The sequence below is a fragment of the Podarcis vaucheri genome (assembly GCF_965113315.1).
Source record: "Podarcis vaucheri genome assembly, chromosome: 7".
NCBI classification, from domain to species: Eukaryota; Metazoa; Chordata; class Lepidosauria; order Squamata; family Lacertidae; genus Podarcis; species Podarcis vaucheri.
The window spans coordinates 86,767,243-86,790,733 of NC_138765.1; the positions used below are offsets into that span (position 1 = coordinate 86,767,243).

Sequence of the window (23,491 nt, forward strand, 5' to 3'; positions counted from 1 at the left end):
GTATCCATGGTCCATGCTATAACCAAGTTTCTGCCAATCCAGTCAGTAGACCTCTGAAAAGCGGCAAGTAAACGTTTGCTCCAAGGGGAGACTGAAAAACGCTCAGGAGTTGGAAGTAAAAGCTTAGGGCAAATGATGGTTTGGAAGCCTGTTTCAATGTGCAAGGACAAAAAGCCTGTAGGATCAAAAAGCCTGTAGGATGGCTATCATATCTCCTCTCAGTCTCCTCTTCTTCAAGCTACATATTCCCAGATCCCTCAACCATTCTTCATATGGCTTGGTTTCCAGACCCTTGATCATCTTGGCCAGTCTCCTATGCAGACCTTCCAGCTTGTCAATGTCCTTCTTAAACCAGAGTGCCGAACTTAATGGCAACCTCATATTAATTGTCTAACAGTTCTGCACTATATTGCACCATATTCTACTCCATATTGCATGTGATTGGAAAATTCAATCACTGTTGGTGAAAAGATGAAAGTATTCCTCCCTTGGAGGAAGCCTGTCGTGTCACTGCATGAGTCCCTTCACTGAGCTCACCTTCCAGTCAGGAGGCACACCCAGCAAAGTAACCCTCAAAGCTCTCGAGATGGCTAGAAATAATAAACATTTTGGGGAAGTGAGGAGTAAGTGCTTTGCATTAATTTACGAAGCTCTGAACAACTGAGGCCCAAGCTATCTCAGGGATCACCTGAACCCTTCTGTCTCAGCTCAGTTACTGAGATCATTTGCAGGAATGTCGTTGGTCATCTCCCAGGTTGGCTCATTTGACAACAACAAGAAACCGAGCCTTCAATGTCATCGGCCTGGTCCTGTGGAATGCTCTGCCACTAGAGATTCAGCAGGCGCCTTCTGTTTTAACTTTTAAATGCCTGCTGGTTTTTTATTTATTTTTATTTTTTGTATCCCACCAGGCCCATGCAGGCAATTAAGAAGATATCTTTCCACAATGGTTAGTTGATGTTTGATTTCAATCATTTAATATGGTTTTTATGGTCTGGTTTTATGTATTTTTGTTGTAAGCCACCTTGATAAATAAATAAATCTCATGCCTTTAATTTGAAAAACAAAGTGTGCTTCTTCTTCCAAAATGTGGGGTATTCTGACCTTTCTGCATCTACTGGCAGGATGCAGGAGTTCATATTCATGCAATTCTCTGGCAGACATGATAACTCCTTTACTTGGGCCGTGTCAGATGCTGGAAGATGACCCATCATTGCTTAGCTCCTTGAACTAGAAATGGCACGGAGCATCCCAAAATACATGCACGAGATACAGGAAGTTCTCCCCATTCCTCTTCCACAGGAGCTGGCTAATGGGTGAGGTAACTGTTAGGCATGAGAGGGGAGATAAAGAAGTGTGACCTCGAAAGTGTGATGAGCAAGTGTTGGAATAATTACATTTCCCTTTCTGTCTTTCTCAGGAGCGGCTTCCTCTCCATTGCACCTCCGGGCTGCTCTCTCATCTCCTTTCCACAGACAGGCCATTCCCAAATCCTTCATCTTCTTTGGGGTGGGGATGTGGTTGTCACTGTGGACGACGGGCTCCCTCACAGGTGTGACGGCCTGGGACTCGGGCTCGCACTCAGAACCAGAGGAGTCTCAGTCTGCACCAGATCCTTTGCCTCAGGCATCATCTGAACCAAGTCTGGGGCCTGACCCTGAAGAGTCCCAGTCTGCACAGGTTCCCCTGCAACAGATACCAGCTGGGCCCAGTCAGGGGCCTGAGCCTGCCCTGGCTCCAGATGTGGGGATTACCTCGTTGCCTCCAGCTGGGCCATCACTTACAGCTGCTCCACTACCGGTTGGGTCAGGAGAGGCTGAGGCAGCCTCTGGGTCTAGTAACCCACTGACGTCTCCCAAGATGCAGAGACTGAGGTCTGAGAGAAGGAGAGACCTGAGTACTCGCAGGAGGAGTGCTCGCCTTCAGGCGACACAGGGAGGTGAGTCACTGGGGGATCAGGACCGGCTGTTACCCCGACAAAGATAAAAGGCTGTCAGACCTCTGCCCCAGGTTGCGGGAGCAACATTGCTGTATGCCAGATCCTGCCTCTGTCCTTGCCTGGTTTCCTGCCTTGGCCCTGTCGGACTGACTCCTCACAGAACCCTTGGATTCGGGACCGGACCTGGACCGCGTTGATCGGGTTACCCCTGGGCCCAGCACAACAGGAAAGTATGCTAAAGAGATGGAGTTCTGTGTGGTGTAGTGGTTCTGGTACTGGCCACAGACTTGTGAGACCACGGTTTGAGTCCACAAGTGCCCATGAAGCTTGTGGGGTGACCTAGGGCCAGTCACTGCCTCTTGGCCCAAACTACCTTACCGTTTACACACAGAGTGCTTGAGAGAACCATGTAGAGACAAAGATAGCAGTGGAGGAGAATTTGCAAAAAACTAATCCACATCTTAGTGAGATGTGAGAAGTGAGAGCTGGACCATCAAGAAGGCTGATCGCCGAAGAATTGATGCTTTTGAATTCTGGTGCTGGAGGAGACTCTTGAGAGTCCCATGGACTGCAAGAAGATCAAACCTATCCATTCTGAAGGAAATCAGCCCTGAGTGCTCACTGGAAGGACAGATCCTGAAGCTGAGGCTCCAAGACTTTGGCCACCTCATGAGAAGAGAAGACTCCCTGGAAAAGACCCTGATGTTGGGAAAGATGGAGGGCACAAGGAGAAGGGGACGACAGAGGACGAGATGGTTGGACAGTGCTCTTGAAGCTACAAACATGAGTTTGACCAAACTGCAGGAGGCAGTGGAAGACAGGAGTTTCTGGCGTGCTCCGGTCCATGGGGTCATGAAGAGTCGGACACGACTAAACGACTAAACAACAACAATCCACATCTTTATCCTACCGTAAGAAGGGCCTGCTGGATCAGGCCAACGGCCCATCTAGTCCACCATCCTCTTCTCACAGTGGCCAACCAGATGCCCCAATAGGAAGTCTGCAAGTATTTCCCCCTCCCGTGGTCTCCAGGAAGTGGTATTCAAAAATATTGCCACCTCCAGCCATAGAGGCAGAACATAGCCATCCAGTTGTGGCTGACTCTGGGGTTGCAGTGCTCATCTCGCTTTATTGGCCAAGAGAGCCGGCGTGGAGCTTCCAGGTCATGTGGCCAGCATGACTAAGCCGCTTCTGGTGAACCAGAGCAGTGCACAGAAACGCCGTTTACCTTCCCGCCGGTGTGGTACCTATTTATCTACTTGCGCTTTGACATGCTTTTGAACTGCTAGGTTGGCAGGAGCAGGGACCGAGCAACGGGAGCTCACCCCATCGTGGGGATTCAAACCACTGACCTTCTGATCGGCAAGTCCTAGGCTCTGTGGTTTAACCCACAGCGCCACCCGCATCCCCTTAGCCATCATGGCTAGTAGCCATCAATAGCTTTATCCTCCATGAATGCATCGAATCCTCTGATTTCACTATAGGTGTAACTCTGTGTTTCATGCCCTATGGGATGAACTGCTTAATCGCCCACCACTGAACTCATGTAAGGCTCCAGCAGAGCTTCATTTCCCTTTGAGATTATTGCGAGATCCTCAAGTCAATGGAAGGCTCTTTAACAAAGAGGCTCTTGCCTCCAGAAGGGGGAAAGTTCTTGCTGGACATTTTTTGAATTCTCTCCCTTGTCAACCCCTTATTTCGTTGCAAGTTTGGTATTCGTTTGGGTGTCAGATAAGCTGAAAAGAGTGTCTTCCATGACATTGACAAAAGCAAGACGACTGCCCAAAATCTTTCCGCAAATTTCCAATGTTGCCTGCCTCGCTCTGCTTTGGTGCTATTTCGAGACCTGCATTCTTATCCTTAATGAGAATTCCACTGGGAAACTCTGAACCCTCGAGAGTCAAAATTCCCAGGAGCAATTTCTGAATGTGTTTGTAGAAAAGCATGTGGGGTTTTCCCCCCCCTCTGCTCAGGGGGGCTGGAGGCTCTGCTCCATGGAGTTTGCTTTTCTGTCCCTGGATGCTCACAGCTCAAAAAGGGCAGGTTTCTTTCCAGCTTTGAAATGAGCTCCCTCCGGTTATCAGTGCCAACAACATTTAAGGAGCAGAGGGCTGTCTGCTAGAAAAATGGAATCTTTGCTTTAAGTTAAATCAGTGGTTCCCAAAGCACCCCCTGGGAGATGGTGGGGCATGGAGGAGTTGGAAGTGGACCCTTCCAACTTATTTTCAATAGACCAGGCTACAGCCTGGAGCGAAATCTCTTCCTTGCTTCATATGCAGAGGCGTCCCTTGGCTCTCTTGCGCCTTTAGCAAAGAGCTATATTGCCACCCACCCCACCCCACCCCGCCTTTCAGCCTTGGCCCAGGGAGCATGTGGATACCCTGTTGGTATTTAAAGTTTTGCAACCTTTAATAGCGTCTCCACCCCCATCGTTCAGCCCAGACATGGAGGTCCAGCGCTGAGGGCCTTCAGGCCTTTCCGCCCTGTGGAACGCCCTCCCATCAGATGTCAAGGAAATAAGCAGCTATCCTATTTTTAAAAGACATCTTAAGGCAGCCCTGTTTAGGGAAGTTTTTAATGTTTAATGCTGTATTGTTTTTAATACTACACCTAATCCAGAATGCAGCAGCTATGGTGACCAGAATGGTGACTGGGAGCGGCCGCCGAGACCATATAACACCGGTCTTGAAAGACCTACACTGGCTCCCAGTATGTTTCCGAGCACAATTCAAAGTGTTGGTGCTGACCTTTAAAGCCCTAAACGGCCTCGGCCCAGTATACATGAAGGAGCGTCTCCACCCCCTTCGTTCAGCCCGGACACTGAGGTCCAGCGCCAAGGGCCTTCTGGTGGTTCCCTCGCTGCAAGAAGCCAAGTTACAGGGAACCAGGCAGAGGGCCTTCTTGGTGGTGGCACCCGCCCTGTGGGACGCCCTCCCACCAGATGTCAAAGAGAAAAATAACTACCAAACTTTTAGAAGACATCTAAAGGCAGCCCTGTTTAAAAGGTAAAGGTACCCCTGCCCGTACGGGCCAGTCGTGTCCGACTCTAGGGTTGTGCACCCATCTCACTTAAGAGGCCGGGGGCCAGCGCTGTCCGGAGACACTTCCGGGTCACGTGGCCCTGCTTAGGGAAGCTTTTAATGTTTAATAGGTTATTGTATTTTAGTGTTTTGTTGGAAGCTGCCCAGAGTGGCTGGGGAAACTAAGCCAGATGGGGGTGGGGTATAAATAAATTATTATTATTATTATTATTATTATTATTATTATTATTATTATTATTATTATTTTGTTTGTAGATACATTGCTGAGTTGTCACAAGACACAAGATAGTCAATTATTGGCAATAGCTATTTATTTTCTTATATGAATGAGTTATTGTACATCTGTGATAGGTGAAGGTTTTTGTGCATGTGGTATATAAATATTTTAAGCATAAATTTATCTCACCCTTTCATTCGTAAGAGTGCACAAAAATATTTTTCATGCAATATCCTTTGCTGAATTTCATTGTGTTATTTTCTTCCTTAGTGGGCTGTGGAAATTGCTATTCAGAATAATGTGTTTTATAGGGTAGGAGACACTGGGGGTGAGTTTATGCAACCAAGGGGGGAGTGCCCCCCCCAGAAGTTTGGGAACTACTGGGTTAAACATTGTTACAAGCAAAGGTAGAATCAGACTATATTAATTTCACAAAGCATGGACATTATTTTTATTTGTTTATAAGTGAGCAGCCACAGCACAGTTTTCACATGGTGCATCCCCGGGACTCATCTGTTTGCACCAAATCCCAAGAAGGCTCACAGAGTTGTTAATTGAATTTATATCCTTCTTTTCCTCCAAGGAGCTTCAGGTGGCCTACTCCCTGTTAGAATTCCGGCTCCATGATTGCAGTCATGGGATTATTGTCTATCACATGATGGTGTATGTTTTGACTCCACAGAGTGGGAAGTGACGGAGACAGGATGTTTGTGTTAGTGTGTTCCATGAAGTGGGACTATTGTCCTTTGTTCTTTTTCTCTTTGCTGTCTGATGCTGGAGAGAGAGGGAGCCATGTTGCAGTGCTCCGTGTGTGTTTATATATAAATAAAGTAGATTAGCCAAAATGCTGAGTTGCTGACGTCTGTCACACAACTGCGAAGACTCTGCGGATCCCTAAGTGTGCTGGTGTCTGTTGGCATCGGTCGCTGTGATGTTTGGGCTGAAGAAAGCTTTTGAAGCTCCCGAACAACCAGTGTCCTACTCAACTGTAGGATGAGCTCCTGACCCTCCCTCCCTCCTCCATGTTTTATCCTCACAACAGCCCTGTGAGGTAGGCTAAGCTGTGAGATGGCCACCCAGTGGACCCCCAGTCTCTGAGCAACGAGAGGTTTCAGGGCTCCCAGGACATACTGTGATTTTCAGCCAAAGTGGTTCTATGGCACCACTTTGTGTCGGAGATTCATTCCCCGGGTCTGCAGTCATGGGATTGTTGTCTATCACATGACGGTGTGTGTTTTCATTCCACAGTGTGGGAAGTGACGGAGACAGGGTGTTTTGGTATTACTGTGTTCCTTGAAGTAGGACTATTGTCCTTTCTTCGTTCTCTCTGCTGTCTGATGAGAAAGAGGCAGGAGCTAAGTCAGAATGCTCCAGGTGTATTATATGTAAATAAAGTAGATTAGCCAAAATGCTGTATTGTTGGTTCTGTTACGCAAACTGCGAATACTCTGCGGATCCCTAAGTGTGCTGATGTATCCAAGGCATCAGTCACTGTGATGTTCGGGTTGGAGAAAGCTTTTGAAGCTCCCGAATGATTGACCAGGAGGGAGAGAACATGCCAGTGTCTCTGCCAGAGTCCTACACGAGAGTAGGATGCTCCTAACACTTTGGCCCAAGTTTGCACAACAAAGCAGATACTTAGCAGACCTAACTGATTTATGTAACGAAGCAACTGGCCTGGCCATTTATTTAGCAATGCTCCTCTCCTGCAGAGTCTGGTCTTATGGCTATAATATCATCACAGGGCTGGAAGGGATGCAAGAGAACATGTAGCTCAACCCCATTATGTTCCTTTCTAAAGGTGCAGAGCAGGGCAACCAGAGTGACTGGGGGGCTGGAGCAACTCCCCTACAGGTCACGGCATCTGGAGCTATTTTGTCCAAGGGAGAAAGGGAAGGAGAAGAATGGAAGTGTATACAGTGGACGCTCGGGTTGCGAATGTGATTCGTGCGGGAGGCACGTTCGCAACCCGCAGTGTCCGCAGCCTGCAGCGCCACGTCTGCGCACACACGGGTTGCAATTTGGCGCTTCTGCGCATGCACAAAGTGTGATTAAGTATTTCTGCGCATGCGCGAGTGCCGAAACCCAGAAGTAACCCATTCCGGTACTTCCGGGTTTCGGCGCATCTGTAACCGAAAACGCGCAACCTGAAGCGTCTGTAACCCGAGGTATGACTGTACAAGCATTTCTCTCTTTCCAGACCCTCCTAGTGTCCCTATTTTCCAGGGATGTCCCTGATTTAGAGATGCCATCCCAATTTCTGACTTGACCCTGGAATGTCCCGCTTTTCCTTAGGATGTCCCTATTTTCATTGGAGAAATGTTGAAGGGCATGGAGTTATCTGACCTCCAAGCCGTCTGAAGGCAATCCTGTTCTTTAAATGTTGAATGATTTATTATGTTTTTGTATATGTTGGAAGCTGCCCAGAGTGCTGGGGCAACCGAATAAGATGTGTGGGGTATAAATAGTAAAATTAACATTATGAAATGGGACGTCCCTATTTTCATTGGAGAAATGTTGGAGGGGGTATGTCTGTCTCTTCATAATACTGAGGACCATCCAATGAAACTGAACGCTGGAAGATTCAGAACAGACAAAAGGAAGGACTTCTTTACATAACTCCTAGTTAAGCTCTGTCACCCCCCCCCCCAAATGTCATGGCCCCCACCAACCTAGGTGGCTTTAGAGGGGAATGAGATGAATCGGTGGAGGATAATGCTATCCATAACTGCTCTAACCACAATGGCTGTGTGCTACCCCCAGTTTCAGGGACCACCTCTCTCTGCCTATTGGCTCCCTCAGTTCTGAATGAATTAATTTCCATCTCCAGCAACTGAGTTTGGACTTGATTTGGATCTGAATTCTAAGTACGTACCGCTTCCAAATTCTGGGCCACACTGGTAACGGTATCCTTTGGGACCAGGAAAATAATGAAGGTAAGAATGCCCTCAGCTGTTCGCCACAGGTGAGCACGTATTGTAATCTGGTTCACGTAGCATGAGGGAGAATTCCAGTCCTCAGTGTGATGGCCTGGGACTTGGGCTCAGAGGAGTCTGACTCCGCACTGGATCCTTTGCCTCAGGCGGCAGCTGAACCTAGTCTGGGGCCTGATCCTGAAGAGCCCCAGTCTCCACAGGTTCCCCTGCAACAAGCACCAGCTGGGCCGAGTCAGGGGCCTGAGCCTGCCCTGGCTCCAGATGCAGGGATGACCTCGTTGCCTCCAGCTGGGCCATCACTTACAGCTGCTCCACTACCGATTTGGTCAGGGGAGGCTGAAGCAGCCTCTGGGTCTAGTAACCCACCAATGTCTCCCGAGCTGTAGAGACTGAGGTCTGAGAGAAGGAGAGACCTGAGTACTCTCGTTCAGGCGACACAGGGAGGTGAGTTGCCGGGGGTTCAGGACCGGCCGTTACCCCGACAAAGATAAACGGCTGTCGGACCCCACCCCAGGTTGAGGGAGCAACATTGCTGAATGCCAGATCCTGCCTCTGTCCTTGCCTGGTTTCCTGCCTTGGCCCTGTCGGACTGACTACTAGCAGAACCCTTGGATTCTGGACTGGTCCTGGACCGCGTTTCACGGGTTATCCCCGGGCCCAGCACACACTTCCTCAGTCTCCAGAGTGCCCGGGATTCTCCTCAATAGGGTACGGAGCCTTGGAGCGACATGGCAAGCAGCAAGACGCTTCTCCACTTTCTGAGTGTCTCTGAGACTCCACACAGAGCGTGTGAGTGTGCGGAGAGGCCTTTTTCTCAAGCCCGCTTGGCAGAGGCAAGTGCGCTTTGAGGTGTGAACGGCAGCTTATCTTAGTGAGTACATGGAACAACCTCCCCGCTCTGCGCAGCAGCAGCCTCTGGTGCTCAAGGTCTGGGCTTATCTCCCATTGGTGGCAGAGAGCCCTGGAGTGGCTCTCCAAGTAGTGCCCCCGGGGACATCACGCTAATGTGTTTGTGTCAAACACCTCCAAACATTCCCAGGGCAAACGTGACAGTCAGCGATCTTTCCGTTGGAGAAAATTGTACTTGCAGCTCCGGGGGAATATATTGATGTGAGTTGCGGTGGTTGTTTTTAAATCTACCAGCATCAATATTAGTAAAGTGGTACCTTGGGTTATTGGGATGCGGGTGGTGCTGTGGGTTAAACCACAGAGCCTAGGACTTACCAATCAGAAGGTCGGTGGTTCGAATCCCCGCAACAGGGTGAGCTCCCGTTGCTCGGTCCCAGCTCCTGCCAGCCTAGCAGTTCGAAAGCACGTCAAGTGCAAGTAAATAAATAGGTACCACTCCAGCGGGAAGGTAAACGGCGTTTCTGTGCACTGCTCTGGTTCGCCAGAAGCGGCTTAGTCATGATGGTCACATGACCTGGAAGCTGTACACCGGCTCCCTCGGCCAATAAAGCAAAATGAGCAACGCAACCCCAGAGTTGGCCACAACTGGACCTAATGGTCAGGGGTCCCTTTACCTTTACCTACCTCCGGTTAAGTACTTAATTCATTCCGGAGGTCCGTTCTTAACCTGAAACTGTTCTTAACCTGAAGCATCACTTTAGCTAATGGGGCCTCCTGCTGCCGCCGCGCCACTGGACCACGATTTCTGTTCTCATCCTGAAGCAAAGTTCTTAACCCGAGGTCCTATTTCTGGGTTAGCGGAGTCTGTAACCTGAAGCGTCTGTAACCCGAGGTACCACTGTATATAGAGATCAACTAATATCTCTATTTAGCTGTGATTCCTGCGTTGCTGGGGGTTGGGCTGGATGATCCTTGGTGTCCCCTTCCAGATCGACAGTTCTATAAGTCAGCTCTGTTCGCAGCAAGTTTGCTTGGGGTCCCTGGGGATAAAAGAGCTTTTAGGCTCCCTTGCCTCGCTTGCTGGGCAGCCCCACTTGGGACATGGGCTCTGGGAATCCTGTGGGTTCTCCCTCTACCCACTTCTCCCAGTAGCCATGGGGCAGCTCCAAAGGTTTTGGGTCGACGTGATTTCTATGTATGTGTTGAAACCTTGGAACTGAGTTGCCCCCTCCGCGTAAGATGTGCTCACGCTGCATGCCAAAATTGGGTGTGCTTCGCTTTGTAACCCAAACAATGAAAGAACCAAGTGGCAAGGAGAACTGATTCTGATCTCATTTTGTTGTTGTTGCTTAGTTGTTTAGTCGTGTCCGACTCTCCATTACCCCATGGACCAGATCACGCCAGGCACTCCTGTCTTCCACTGCCTCCCGCAGTTTGCTCAAACTCATGCTGGTAGCATCGAGAACACTGCCCAACCATCTTTTCCTCTGTCGTCCCCTTCTCCTTGTGCCCTCTATCTTTCCCAACATCAGGGTCTTTTCCAGGGAGTCTTCTCTTCTCATGAAGTGGCCAAAGTTTTGAAGCCTCAGCTTCAGGATCTGTCCTTCCAGTGAGCACTCAGGGCTGATTTCCCTTAGAATGGAGAGGTTTGATCTTCTTGCAGTCCATGGGACTCTCAAGAGTCTCCTCCAACCAGCACCATAATTCAAAAGCATCAATTCTTCGGCGATCAGCCTTCTTTATGGTCCAGCTCTCACTTCCATACATCACTACTGGGAAAACCATAGCTTTAACTATACGGACCTTTGTTGGCAAGGTGATGTCTCTGCTTTCTGATCCCATTTGGTGAACTCCAAATGACTGTAACAACTTCTTTAAAAACCCCAAAACAACTCACCCCAGGCAGGGGTGGATCTGCTATGAAATGAATGAAGCTTATACTTCAGGGCACCTAATCCCAGAGGGGCCCCGGAAGTGACTTCAGTCCACTTTGCTTAAATTTTTTGGGTCAAGTAGATGCAATTTGAGTCGCACGACTTGAAAACGGTAAGGCTTAGGGAATCTGTATTCACACCCGTGACTTGGACATGTGAGATAATCCAGTACAGTGGTACCTTGGGTTAAGTACGTAATTTGTTCCGGAGGTCCATTCCTTAACCTGAAACTGTTCTTAACCTGAAGCACCACTTTAGCTAGTAGGGCCTCCTGCTGCCGCTGTGCCACTGGAGCACAATTTCTGTTCGCATCCTGAAGCAAAATTATTAACCCGAATTTCTGGGTTAGCGGAGTCTGTAACCTGAAGCGTATGTAACCCGAGGTACCACTGTACAGCAATTTTAATCAAAATCTGAGGTAGTTAATTAAAAATAAAATAAAATTTTGGTGATCTGTCCTAGAGAAATCCCACTGATAGTGGTGGTTACCCAGTCCTGGTTGCCACTTGCGAAGGGCCCCCCCCCCCGGAACAGTTCCAGCTTCCGGGGCCCCCAAATGTAGGTCTGCCACTGACCACAGGCCTGGACTGCAGTAGGGGAAACCTGGATTGGAAATGTCCTGAGGGCTGTCCTTGACCCTGCGCCCTGCTTGCCTCCCAGCCTCTCCTGCTGCCCTCAGGTGTGGTGGTGGTGGTGGAGAAGGAGGTTGCCCCACTGCCTGCTCTGAAGGAAACAATGCCTTATGAGGAACAGCTAAGGGAGCTGGGCATGTTTAGCCTGGAGAAGAGGAGGTTAAGGGGTGATATGATAGCCATGTTCAAATATATAAAAGGATGTCACATAGAGGAGGGAGAAAGGTTGTTTTCTGCTGCTCCAGAGAAGCGGACACGGAGCAATGGATCCAAACTACAAGAAAGAAGTTTCCACCTAAACATTAGGAAGAACTTCCTGACAGTAAGAGCTGTTCGACAGTGGAATTTGCTGCCAAGGAGTGTGGTGGAGTCTCCTACTTTGGAGGTCTTTAAGCAGAGGCTTGACAACCATATGTCAGGAGTGCTCTGATGGTGTTTCCTGCTTGGCAGGGGCTTGGACTCGATGACCCTTGTGGTCTCTTCCAACTCTATGATTCTATGATTCTAAGATTTGGTTGCCAGTCCAGTCAGAAAGGGGAGATGGGGGAGGCACCATCTTGCCCTTTGCTTCCAGCGGCAAAATGTATCTTGGCCAAGAAAGACCTGGGAAGTCCTGAAAGGAATGAACATGGCATTGCGCTTTCTGACTGTTGTAATCCCTTGCCCCCTGGTGGTCATTTAGCTTGGCCACGGCCACAGTTCACTCTGATTATTAGGTGATTATTGCATCAACATTTTGGCCCTCTCAACTAAAAAGCACTGCTGAATGCCCCATATTTCCCATATCATTTATTTCCCTCTCGAAATATTTATATATAACTATGTAATAGACACGAATCAAAGCAGTAGAATAAAAGCAACCAAAAATTAAATAGAGACATCAATTAATTGTTGTGGAAGGATTGAACAAGAGTCAGCGTAGTGTAGTGCTTAAAGTATTGAATTAGGACCTGGGAGACCAGGGTACGAATAGCCACTTAGCCACAAAGCTCACTGGGGGACCTGGGGCCAGTCACTCAGTCTAACCCACTGAGGGTTGCCAGCTTGGGGAACAACATTCCTGCAGATTATCTCAGTGATCAAGATGGAATATAAGTCTCAGGGCTGTCTTAAGCACATGCGACACTGGGTGCAGAGATCCGCCCGGTCCCCCCTCCCAGTTGCCCATTCCCAGGCGTGCAGGAGGGCAGAGCCGGTTGCCCGCCTCAGCATCTCGCTGGCTCAGTCGTCCCCGAACTTGCGGCGCAGAAGAGCTCATCATGGCGCTCCAACCAACCAACAGGCTCTTCCTCGGACTCAACTCTCGGGCCCCGGACTCTCAGCCTGGTGCCCCTGAGAGCTTGGCGCCCGGGTGCCCCGCACCCCTAGTGCTTATGGGTAAGACGGCCCTGATAAGCCTTCAGGCAATCCCTGAGGTGTCTGGGACCTACAGTATGTTGTTCAGGGCTTTGCAAATTAATACAAGAATCTTGGACCTGGCTTGGTAGAGAGAGGGTAGCTGATAGGTAAAGGTAAAGGGACCCCTGACCATTAGGTGCAGTAGTGACCGACTCTGGGGTTGCGGCACTCATCTTGCTTTATTGGCTGAGGGAGCTGGCATACAGCTTCTGGGTCATGTGGCCAGCATGACTAAGCTGCTTCTGGTGAACCAGAGCAGTGCACAGAAACGCCGTTTACCTTCCCGCTGGAGTGGTACCTATTGATCTACTTGCACTTTGACGTGCTTTCAAACTGCTAGGTTGGCAGGAGCAGGGACCGAGCAACAGGAGCTCACCCCGTCGCTGGGATTTGAACCGCTGACCTTCTGATTGGCAAGTCCTAGGCTCTGTGGTTTAACCCACAACGCCACTCGTGGGTAGCTGATGCAGTTCTTTAAAAAGGGAGTCCCATGTTCTCAACCAGAAGTTGCCCTCAGCCATCTGGCTACTGCATTCTGCACCAGCTGGAACTGCTGAACACAGGGAACTGCTGAACACAAGGACAGCCCCACACAGAGTGCCTTGTAGTAATCTAGCCTGGAGGCTTCCAACACATGGGCTGCAGTGACCAGGCTATTACTGTCCAGGAATGGCCATAGAAAACCAGACAAAGATGGTAAAAGGCACTCGAAGCCACAGAGGACACATAGGTATTGCTGATCTGTCACCTGAAGGCCCCTTTGTAACTTCCAGAGAGGGGGCTGTGTTAGGTATGTGAGGCGACAGAAACTAAAAAGGGAAATCCTGGTATTTGTGGCTGTAGGAGAATTTTTTAAAGAACAGATTTGATCTCATTTCTTCAGGGCTCAACTGGAACTGTAATTTTGTTTCTGTCTCCTGCAGGGATTAGACTGTCTTGTCACTAGGGATGAGTGAAGCTGTCAATCAGTGGTGGTTTTTCTCACCCCCTCATATTTCTACACTTAAGCCCAGTCCCCAACATTTCCACGTGAGTTTGCAAATTTATTATTTAAAAAACTCTTCATGGAAACTCACAAGCGTTTTATTGCCAATTTATCCTACTATACTCATTTCTGCGCGCAATTTTGCCTAATGTGCATAATTTTGTACACTTCCAGCATGCTGCAACCTCTACTCTTCTCTAAACTAGGTAAAGCTAAAGGGACCCCTGACCATTAGGTCCAGTCGTGACCGACTCTGGGCTTGCAGCACTCATTTCGCTTTATTGGCTGAGGGAACCAGCGTACAGCTTCTGGGTCATGTGGCCAGCATGACTAAGCCGCTTCTGGCAAACCAGAGCAGCGCACGGAAATGCCGTTTACCTTCCCGCCGGAGTGGTACCTATTGATCTACTTGCACTTTTGATGTGCTTTCGAACTGCTAGGTGGGCAGGAGCTGGGACCGAGCAACGGGAGCTCACCCCGTCGCAGGGATTCGAACCGCCGACCTTCTGATCGGCAAGTCCTAGGCTCTGTGGTTTAACCCACAGCGCCACCCGCGTCCCTCTTCTCTAAACTAAATGCCCCCAAATGCAGCTTTTCTTCACCAAAAAGCAACAATGGCCTCTGGAGCAGTAACAACATTTTCTGGGAGGTTGCTGGCAATCTTTCCTGGTTTTCTTTTCTGAGTTTCTGGCTTCACAGTGTGTTTACTCCACACCCCTTCGATGAACACACCTCAAATATTGAACTTTCAAATATTTTCTGTTAGCTTTCAAGGCAGTGCCATGCAGTTGATTCGGCCTGAGAATAAGTGTGCCCTCTTTGTACAAAGAGCTTTGGTGGAAATCTACCTGAGACATTATCATTCCGCACCAGTTTGGTTGGGCTGGAGACAGGTGGATAAAGTGTTCTTATGTACTCTGGCTGGCAGAATCAACGGCTCTTTCCTTGCGTTCTTTCTCAGTTTACTCATTGCACTGACCAGAGAAGTATAGTGTGGTTTGTCTTCAAGTGAGGCTATTATCTCAAGTGCATCGTTAAACTAAGGAACTTGCTTCCCACAAGAACCAGTGATGGCCACCAACCTAGTTTGCTTTTAACGAGGATTGGACGAATTCATGAAGACATTTATTTTTATTTCCCCCCCCCCCAAATTTTTATTCATTTTATAACACTAATAAACAGCACCAACAGAAAAACAAACAATACAAACAAATTCTTGTCTTATCCTTATTTTTTCTAAACGTTGTTAACTGAGCTTCTCCAAGTCCACCCTATCTGATTTTCATTTTACTTCAACTTTAGCAGTTTACATATATCATAATTTTTAACCATTTTTTTATTACAATTACTTTTACCATTAAAATCTTCACATATTATCCCTTACAAACAATACTATTTTAAAATACACTATCTTCTACTTCTAACCCTACAGACTATAACCACTTCCAAAGCTATTCTAAGATTTAAATATTAGCATTTCCCCCCCAAATATTCTTTAAACTTCTTCCAATCTTCTTCCACCGTCTCTTCTCTCTGGTCTCGGAGTCTCCCGGTAAGTTCGGCAAGTTCCATATAGTCCATCATCTCCATCTGCCATTCTTCGATAGTTGGTAAATCTTGTTTCTTCCAATTGTTTGCTAACGATATTCTCGCAGCTGTTGTGGCATACAGAAAAAAAAGTAACATCCTTTTTGGGGATTTCACCCCCCACTATACCAAGTAAAAAGGCTTCTGGTTTCTTAATAAATGTGTTTTTCAACACCCAGCAGACATTTCTGATGTTCTTACGTTCTTAAGTGTCATGGCTAGTTGTTCTGGGTTCCTGGTGAAAAATGGATTGCATTCATCAAAAATATCTGCTTACCTTTGGTGTGGTCCTATCACAGCAGTCTCCCCAAGCAGTCATTTTTGGGTGCCCTTAAGGGAGGACCAACTCTGACCTAAGGGACATGATCCAGCTGAACAGCAAGGACATTGGTAACAAAGAGGAGGTGGGCCAAGGCTATTGAAGCCCCTGCCTGGTGGATTTCACCACCTCAGTGTAAGTATTGAGCTAATTGGTCTGACTCAGCAAAGGGTTGCTTTCTAAGTTCCTAAGTAATTTCATTTTATTTCTTTGTCTCTGGCATCGAAATGCCTTTCGTCAACTGTGCCAGTACAATTGCTGATTGTTGTCAATTCCTGCCTCTAGAGTGCCCATCTCCTGCCAAATCCTCTTGTTAGACTAAAGGGCAGGGCTAGGCAGAAATGCAGCAGCGAACGAGAGGAAATAAGGGAACAATGGCCATTGAAGTCATGACAACTCATACACTGATTTCATTGACTCCAAGACAATTGCTGTTTTGCTCTCTTAAATAAAGCCTGGAGAGATTTCCCACACTAATCGCATTGAGGATATCTTATCATGAACCGGAAGGCAACTGGCAGCTGTAGTTTTAATAGGTCACTGCGAGATCACATTGCCCAACATCTCTGGAGCTGGAACAACTCGCCCAACATACCTTGACAAGGGGCTGCCTCTCCTAGGAATGGGTGGGCCAAGGGCCCTACGACAGCCTCCCCAAATATGGTGCCCTCTAGGTTTGGGGCTGCAACTACCATTAGCCCCAGCCAACATGTGGAAATGCCTGTGTGGTGAAGCTGCAATACAGTGGCACCTCGGGTTAAGTACTTAATTCGTTCTGGAGGTCTGTACTTAACCTGAAACTGTTCTTGACCTGAAGCACCACTTTAGCTAATGGGGCCTCCTGCTGCCGCTGCAAAGCCGAAGCACAATTGCTGTTCTCAACCTGAAGCAAAGTTCTTAACCTGAAGCACTATTTCTGGGTTAGCAGAGTCTGTAATCTGAAGCGTATGTAACCTGAAGCGTATGTAACCCGAGGTACCACTGTAGATGCTGGGGGAGCGTGGTAGCCCCCCAACCCACTCGTGTCTGTTCTTCCCGAGCCCCCTGAGTGCAGATGCGTTTGGTTCCACCCAACATTGTGGGTGCACAGCGCATGGGCACATGACGTCATGCACAGTGTGTTTCTTAACCCAGTGAGATGGTATTTACAAGTGAGCCGGTATGAATATCACTGTGTCCTTGTGTTGTCACAGTCACGCCTCGGGTTGAAGTAGCTTCGGGATAAGTATTTTCGGGTTTTGCGCTGTGGTGACCCGGAAGTAACGGAGTGCATTACTTCTGGTTTTCGCTGCTCACACATGCGCACATGGTCAAAATGGCGTCATGCGCATGCGCAGAAGTGGCAAATGGTGACCCGCGCACATGCAGACGCAGGTTGCGTCCGCTTCTGGATGCAAACAGGGCTCCGGAACGGATCCAGAGGTACCGCTGTATTCCTTTTGATTTATTCCTTTTCTCTGCTAATCTTGCCATCCATAATTTATCCACCCTCTCTCTCTGCCTTCTTCCTCCCAGTGGCGGAGCAAGCCAATCGGACACCTGGGGTGCGTGCCCTGTGCCCAGGGGTGGGGCCAGCTGCACGTGGGGCAGGGTGAGCTGGGCCAGGATGCTCTGTGGGGCCTCCGAGGAGTCTGCCTACCTCCTCCGCTCAGCCACCGTACACCTGAGGGGGAGGCGGCGGGCGGACCGAAGCCACCACGTCACTCCCAGGAGAGACGCGTGGCTCAGGCACGCTGCAGGCCCCACGGTGAGTGCTGCCCGGCATTTTGTCACCCCCCTCAGTGGTGACACCTGGGGTGACCTGCCCCTACCGCACCCCCTTCCTCCACCCCTGCGTCCTCCTCTTCCGTATCTGATTCAAGATCTCCTATTTGTAAACCTAACGAAGACAGCTTTCTTGCTTGCTCTCAGGTTGTTATGATGCACAGCGTACCTTTGTGTGCTATTAACTTAAAAGTCTTCTGAATTTCCCGTCTCTGTTGCAGAGTGTCACCACTGAGGTCTTGAAATAATTGATAATAAATAATACTAATAAATAATAATTTAGTACAACCGAATTCTATTTGTCCTTTTTCTCTGGGTTTCTTCATGATCCTTTAACTGGGGACGCTGTCCCAGTTTTGGCTTTGGACAGAGGGATCTACGAATCCAGTCTTTGTCCATCTCTGTCACATTTATCTTTGGCACTAAGGCATTGATCGACAAAAAAGGTAAGAAGGTGAGATTGCTCGAGTGCCTCTGCCAGACCTCAAACACGAATGTTCCTGCATTAGGCATAATCCGTCAGGTCCACCAAGCAACCTCACGTGCCAGCCTGAGGTCTCACTAGGTGTGTGATGGCTGTTTTAGGCTCAGCATGAGGGCCTCTTCCACTGATATTTTAAAGTTCAGATATAGTAGCAGAGAGATCTTTAGTTTCTTCTTTTTAGTGGTTGAAATGCTGCCTCTTGTGGGAGTAAGTTCCTAAATCTTCCAACATCCAGCTTCCTTGTAACTATTACCCTTCCTCAGTGAAATATTAAGACTCAGACTACAGATTTTAAGCTGGATATAAGCCAGGGAGGACATCTAAACAAAAAAGGAGGAACTCAGACTCATTTCATCTTCAAAGACACACGTTTGGGCCTAACAGGAGAGGATCCAGGCCTGAAATGCCTCCCCAAACTGACCGACTAGGTCAAGAAGATTTGAATCCTCTGAAAGCTCTGCGAGTGAAATTGGATGCAATAACCACCCATGACAGGTGTGACACCTGCATGGAAGGGGACTGGACCCGATGCCTCCTGGAGAGATCCCTAACAACCATATGATTCTATGAAATCACAAAGGTGCATAAGCATTTTGGATAACGTAGTGTTGTCAAGGGAAGTTTTTAATGTTTGATGATTTATTGTCCTTTTAATATTCTGTTGGGAGCATAGCTGTCAACCTTCCCTTTTTTTGCGGGAAAAAGCTGCTTCCTGCTAGATATCCCATAGACTGTCCCCAGGACAGGTGAGGCTGCTGATCCCTTATTTTGTTTTTTTGTTTTTTTTAAAGATATTTATTGAAAGTTTTAAGATATAACAAAAAAGAAAAGAAAAATAAACATACAAAATAAAAAACAGTTAAAAACACACATTAATTTTCAATAACATAACTTCCATACACTTATTTCCTCGGACCTCCTCATACCTCCCTTCTTTGTATTCCAGTTCGATTTGTTAGTTCAGCAAATCCTTACCATTAAACTTTTACCCATTTGTAAAACCTTCCCCCCCCCCCATATCTCTTAAACCATTACAGCTGGAAACCGCTTAGTTTCTATCCAACATCCTTCTAACATTCATTAATTTGCTGATCCCTTATTTTTGAGGCTGCTGATCCCTTATTTTCAAATCTGAAAGTTGACAGCTATGGTTGGGAGCTGCCCAGAGTGGCTGGGGAAACCCATCCAGATGGGCGGGGTATAAGTAATAAGTTATTATAATTATAACACAGATTGAAAACTCAGCACTAGAAATGCAGCAAGTGCACATAGACAGGAGTGTGAACAGTCTAGTTCCAGAATTGTAATTTTTGACTGAACAAGGTGTTTCTGGAACATGCCCGCCTACAACCTGAATTCTAAAGAGACACTTTTATTTTTATTCCCCTATTTTTCCAGAGGCAATGAGATGTCAAAAAAGAAGAATAAATGAAGGAGACTCCTCCTGGAGAAATTGCCAGAGAGCCAGGAGAATTGCCCACAGGGCCCATGATAGGTCCCTCCACATTCCTGCCTCCTGCCTCGACTGGGGGCTGGCCAAAGGAAACACTCTCCCAATCATTCCGTTCCCACCCAGCATTCCCAAATCTGCCGCTTCACCCTTGCAGCTGTCAGCACTACATACTTTACATAGATTCCTTCTCAGCACTCACGAACTCGCCTGCCTGGCTCTACGAGAGCCAAACACATCCAAGAAGCCAAACGCACATCCAAAAACAGCCCTCATTTGTCTGATCTCCATCCCTAACTAGATCCGAGTCCCACATCCCCAGTCAGAAGTGACTTTGGAGGGCACCGTTAGGCGGTTGGGGATTGCCAGGCACTGCCCACAAATCTGGGCATTGCACCTTGATTTTAACCTATGCTACCCAGCATCCATTTAGTGCATCAGCTGTGCCCAATTTGTTTGCTTTTTAAAGCTAGCCAAATTAGAGACAACATTATGGTGCTGTGGGTTAAACCACAGAGCCTAGGACTTGCCAATCAGAAGGTTGGCGGTTCGAATCCCCGCAACAGGGTGATCTCCCATTGCTCGGTCCCAGCTCCTGCCAACCTAACAGTTCAAAAGCATGTCCAAGTGCAAGTAGATAAATAGGTACCGCTCTGGTGGGAAGGTAAACGGTGTTTCTGTGCGCTGCTCTGGTTTGCCGGAAGCGGCTTAGTCATGCTGGCCACATGACCCGGAAGCTGTACGCCGGGTTCCTTGGCCAGTAAAGCGAGATGAGCGCCGTAACCCCAGAGTTGGTCACAACTGGACCTAATGGTCAGGGGTCCCTTTACCTTTACCTTTACCCAGCATCCATTTATTGCATCAGCTGTGTCAAATTTGTTTGCTTTTTAAAGCTAGCCAAATTAGAGACAACATTGCTATCATTAATAATATTAATACTTGATTGAAAACAACAACCAACAACCTTAAAGCAGTTTACAAAAAGACAAAGCAATAAAATAATCAAGAGGAATCCACCACAATTTAAAACTTTCAAAAAGTTAAAGTAACAGCAGACTAAAAACAGATTAACGCTCACAACAACTGTCTAAACATCTGGGTAGGCTCATCTAAGCAAAAAATGTTTTTGCAGGAGTTGAAATTGTAGCACCCTGCTTGTGGTTAACGCTTAGCTGGAATGAAATATTCAACGCAGCAATAGAGAAATTAAAATAATAATTTATTTGTCAGACAAATAAATGAGAGGCACAGTGGTATATGGTTACCAAGCTCTGGCCTGGCCTCCTGCCATTATGGCCAGCACTTATATTCCCTCAGCCCAGGCCCCTTGCTCCTCCTTTGGCTGCCTCTGTCCAATCAGCCTGGTTGAATTTCCTATTGGCTGATTGCTATAACCAATCCTAAAAGATACACCCATATCCTCCTGTCCTTATATGGAACACAAAGAGCTATATATTGTTACATCTATAAATGACAAATAAGTAGTAATATATCTTACATGTGTCTCAACAAGGAATCTTAATTACCAGCTCACCTCTTGCCCTCCTTGCCCTATTGCCTTCTAAAACAAATGGTTAATCTTAAATTTTTATCTTAAACATATGTCAAGGATCTTGAGTTTCACATCAACATTGAAAGATCTCCTTCATTTGAAGGTTTCCAAACAAATGCCTGACAGCTATATATCAGGACTAGTTGGATGGCGTCTTCCTGTCTGGCAGGGGGGCTAGGCTGGTGGCTGACTTAATTTCAGGATAAATACAACTCTTACAACTATATGAAATAAGAATCTAGCATTTCTTAAATCCTTTGCATAATTACATTTAAGCCAATATATTTAATACACAACACAGGTAGCCTCTTAAAAGGAATAAGGTCTTTGTAAAGTAGAAAAAGGAACTCAGTTTAAAACAGTTTCAAAAGAAGCCTCTTCAGTTTACACCCCCCCTTCAGCCAGCTGCTTTTCCCATTAGCTCTTCCCAACATTAATTGCCCTTTAACTCTCTCAGTTTAAGAAAGAAACAGCTTTAAAAAGACTTCCCAAAAATGCTCTCCCAAAATGCTCTCTCTGCCAGCTAGATGCTTCTCCATTTGGTCTTGGCCTTTTAACCTTAGAAAGAAGATCTGGCTCATTTTACTGGGAGGCACATTGGTATTATTTTACTATTTACTCATTCCTAATTATGTTTATCTCTGCCTTTTTTATCTTCTGTAACATGTAGGGTCAGTGTCCTCGTTCTCAGCCTGTAATTCCCCCTTTTTACGACTTTGAGAATTGTTTTCTGCTATCAATCAAGGGGCCCCCTTGTCTAGGAGGAAAACATTGCCAAGGTTCTCTTAAGCAGCTGGTCTTGTGCCTGGCATGAAACATTTGAAAATCTAAGCCCATTTAATTTAGGAACCTGATCAAGATATAAGCCAATATAAGCCTTGATTAAAAATGCAGTCTATATTCAGATGCCACAAAATGAGTACAGTGAAAGTTTTTGCCTGATAACAATAGGCTAGGAGTTCCAAGGAGCAGAAAAGACTTTTTATGTCTGCGACAACAGCCGCACAGATGCTAATGGCCCAGAGATGGAAAGAAGACAAAGTCCCTACTAGAGAGGGATGGCAAACCAAGCTGTTGAACTACGCGGAAATGGCAAAGCTGGCCAAAAAGCTCAGGAACCCAGAAGACAAAAACTTCAAGAAAGAATGGGGAAAATTATAATTTATTTAGGAGACTACTGTAAGCAGATGGAAACATTAGCAGCTTTTTAACAAGAAGAAGAAGAAGAAGAGTTTGGATTTGATATCCCGCCTTTCACTCCCTTTAAGGAGTCTCAAAGCGGCTAACATTCTCCTTTCCCTTCCTCCCCCACAACAAACACTCTGTGAGGTGAGTGGGGCTGAGAGACTTCAAAGAAGTGTGACCAGCCCAAGGTCACCCAGCAGCTGCATGTGGAGGAGCAGAGACGCGAACCCGGTTCCCCAGATTACGAGACTACCGCTCTTAACCACTACACCACACTTGTAATGTAACAAACACTATGGACAATATGGAGAGATATAAAATATGGATTATGAAAATATGCAGTTGAAAATGTTGACAATAGGACCCATGGTAGGCATGGTGGGAAGTCTGAAGATTCTAAATATGGTTATGTATTTGGTACTGTTATAACTCTACACTTGTAAAATCAATAAGAATTATTTAAAAAGGAAAAAGAAGGATAGGAGTTCCAAAGTACAGGTGCTAAAAGACTGAATTCTTGCAAATGTGGAATGGGTATTAACGTGGCACCTGCCCATTGCACTGATTCAAGCAGTCAAGTGGGCACATGTTTGGTAAGGCAATCTCATAGGTAAACTGGTTCCAAGTTGTTAAGAGCTTTATATGCAAATAGTTACACCTTGAACTTGGCCCAGTAGCAAATTGGCAACCAGTGCAGATCTCTGAGCAAAGGTGCTATATGGTGGAAAGCTTCGTTCCCGCCAGCAGTTGTGCTGCTGTATCCTGTGCTAACTTCCAATTCTACAATTCTGTGACTGTATTTTCTCAGCAGTCACCAACGTCCACATATTTTTATAGCATAGCGCAAGATCTGAGTGCTGCCAGTTTTGGTGTGTGTGTGTGTGTGTTTGTGTGCAAACCATCTTCACCCAGATCCTCTTTGGAAGAGGAGCTGCCTATCGTGGGCCTGACGATGGGATTAGATTGGTTTGCATTAAAATGTGAATCCAATTAATTTCTCTCCCAGCCCCGTCTGACATCGTGCTTTTCTTGGGTTATCCTAATACTGTTGGAAGAAGCATAAAGGCAGGAAGAGCATGGATGATGCCTTCGGCTTCTAGACCAGCTGCTTTCCTTGGAATTGTCATAATTGATTCACTCGGCGTTAATGGAGAAAAACTGTTTGTTGCATTCCAGAGGTTTCTCTGTTGTCCTTCCATCTTTCCAGTTCACCACATTT

General features: G+C 47.1%; 1 long non-coding RNA gene across 1 annotated transcript in view; it reads right to left on the reverse strand.

Annotated features, from left to right (window-relative positions):
• Positions 1 to 23,491, reverse strand: part of LOC309536584 — a 179,789-nt gene that overhangs the window by 25,885 nt on the left and 130,413 nt on the right. The window lies entirely within an intron of this gene.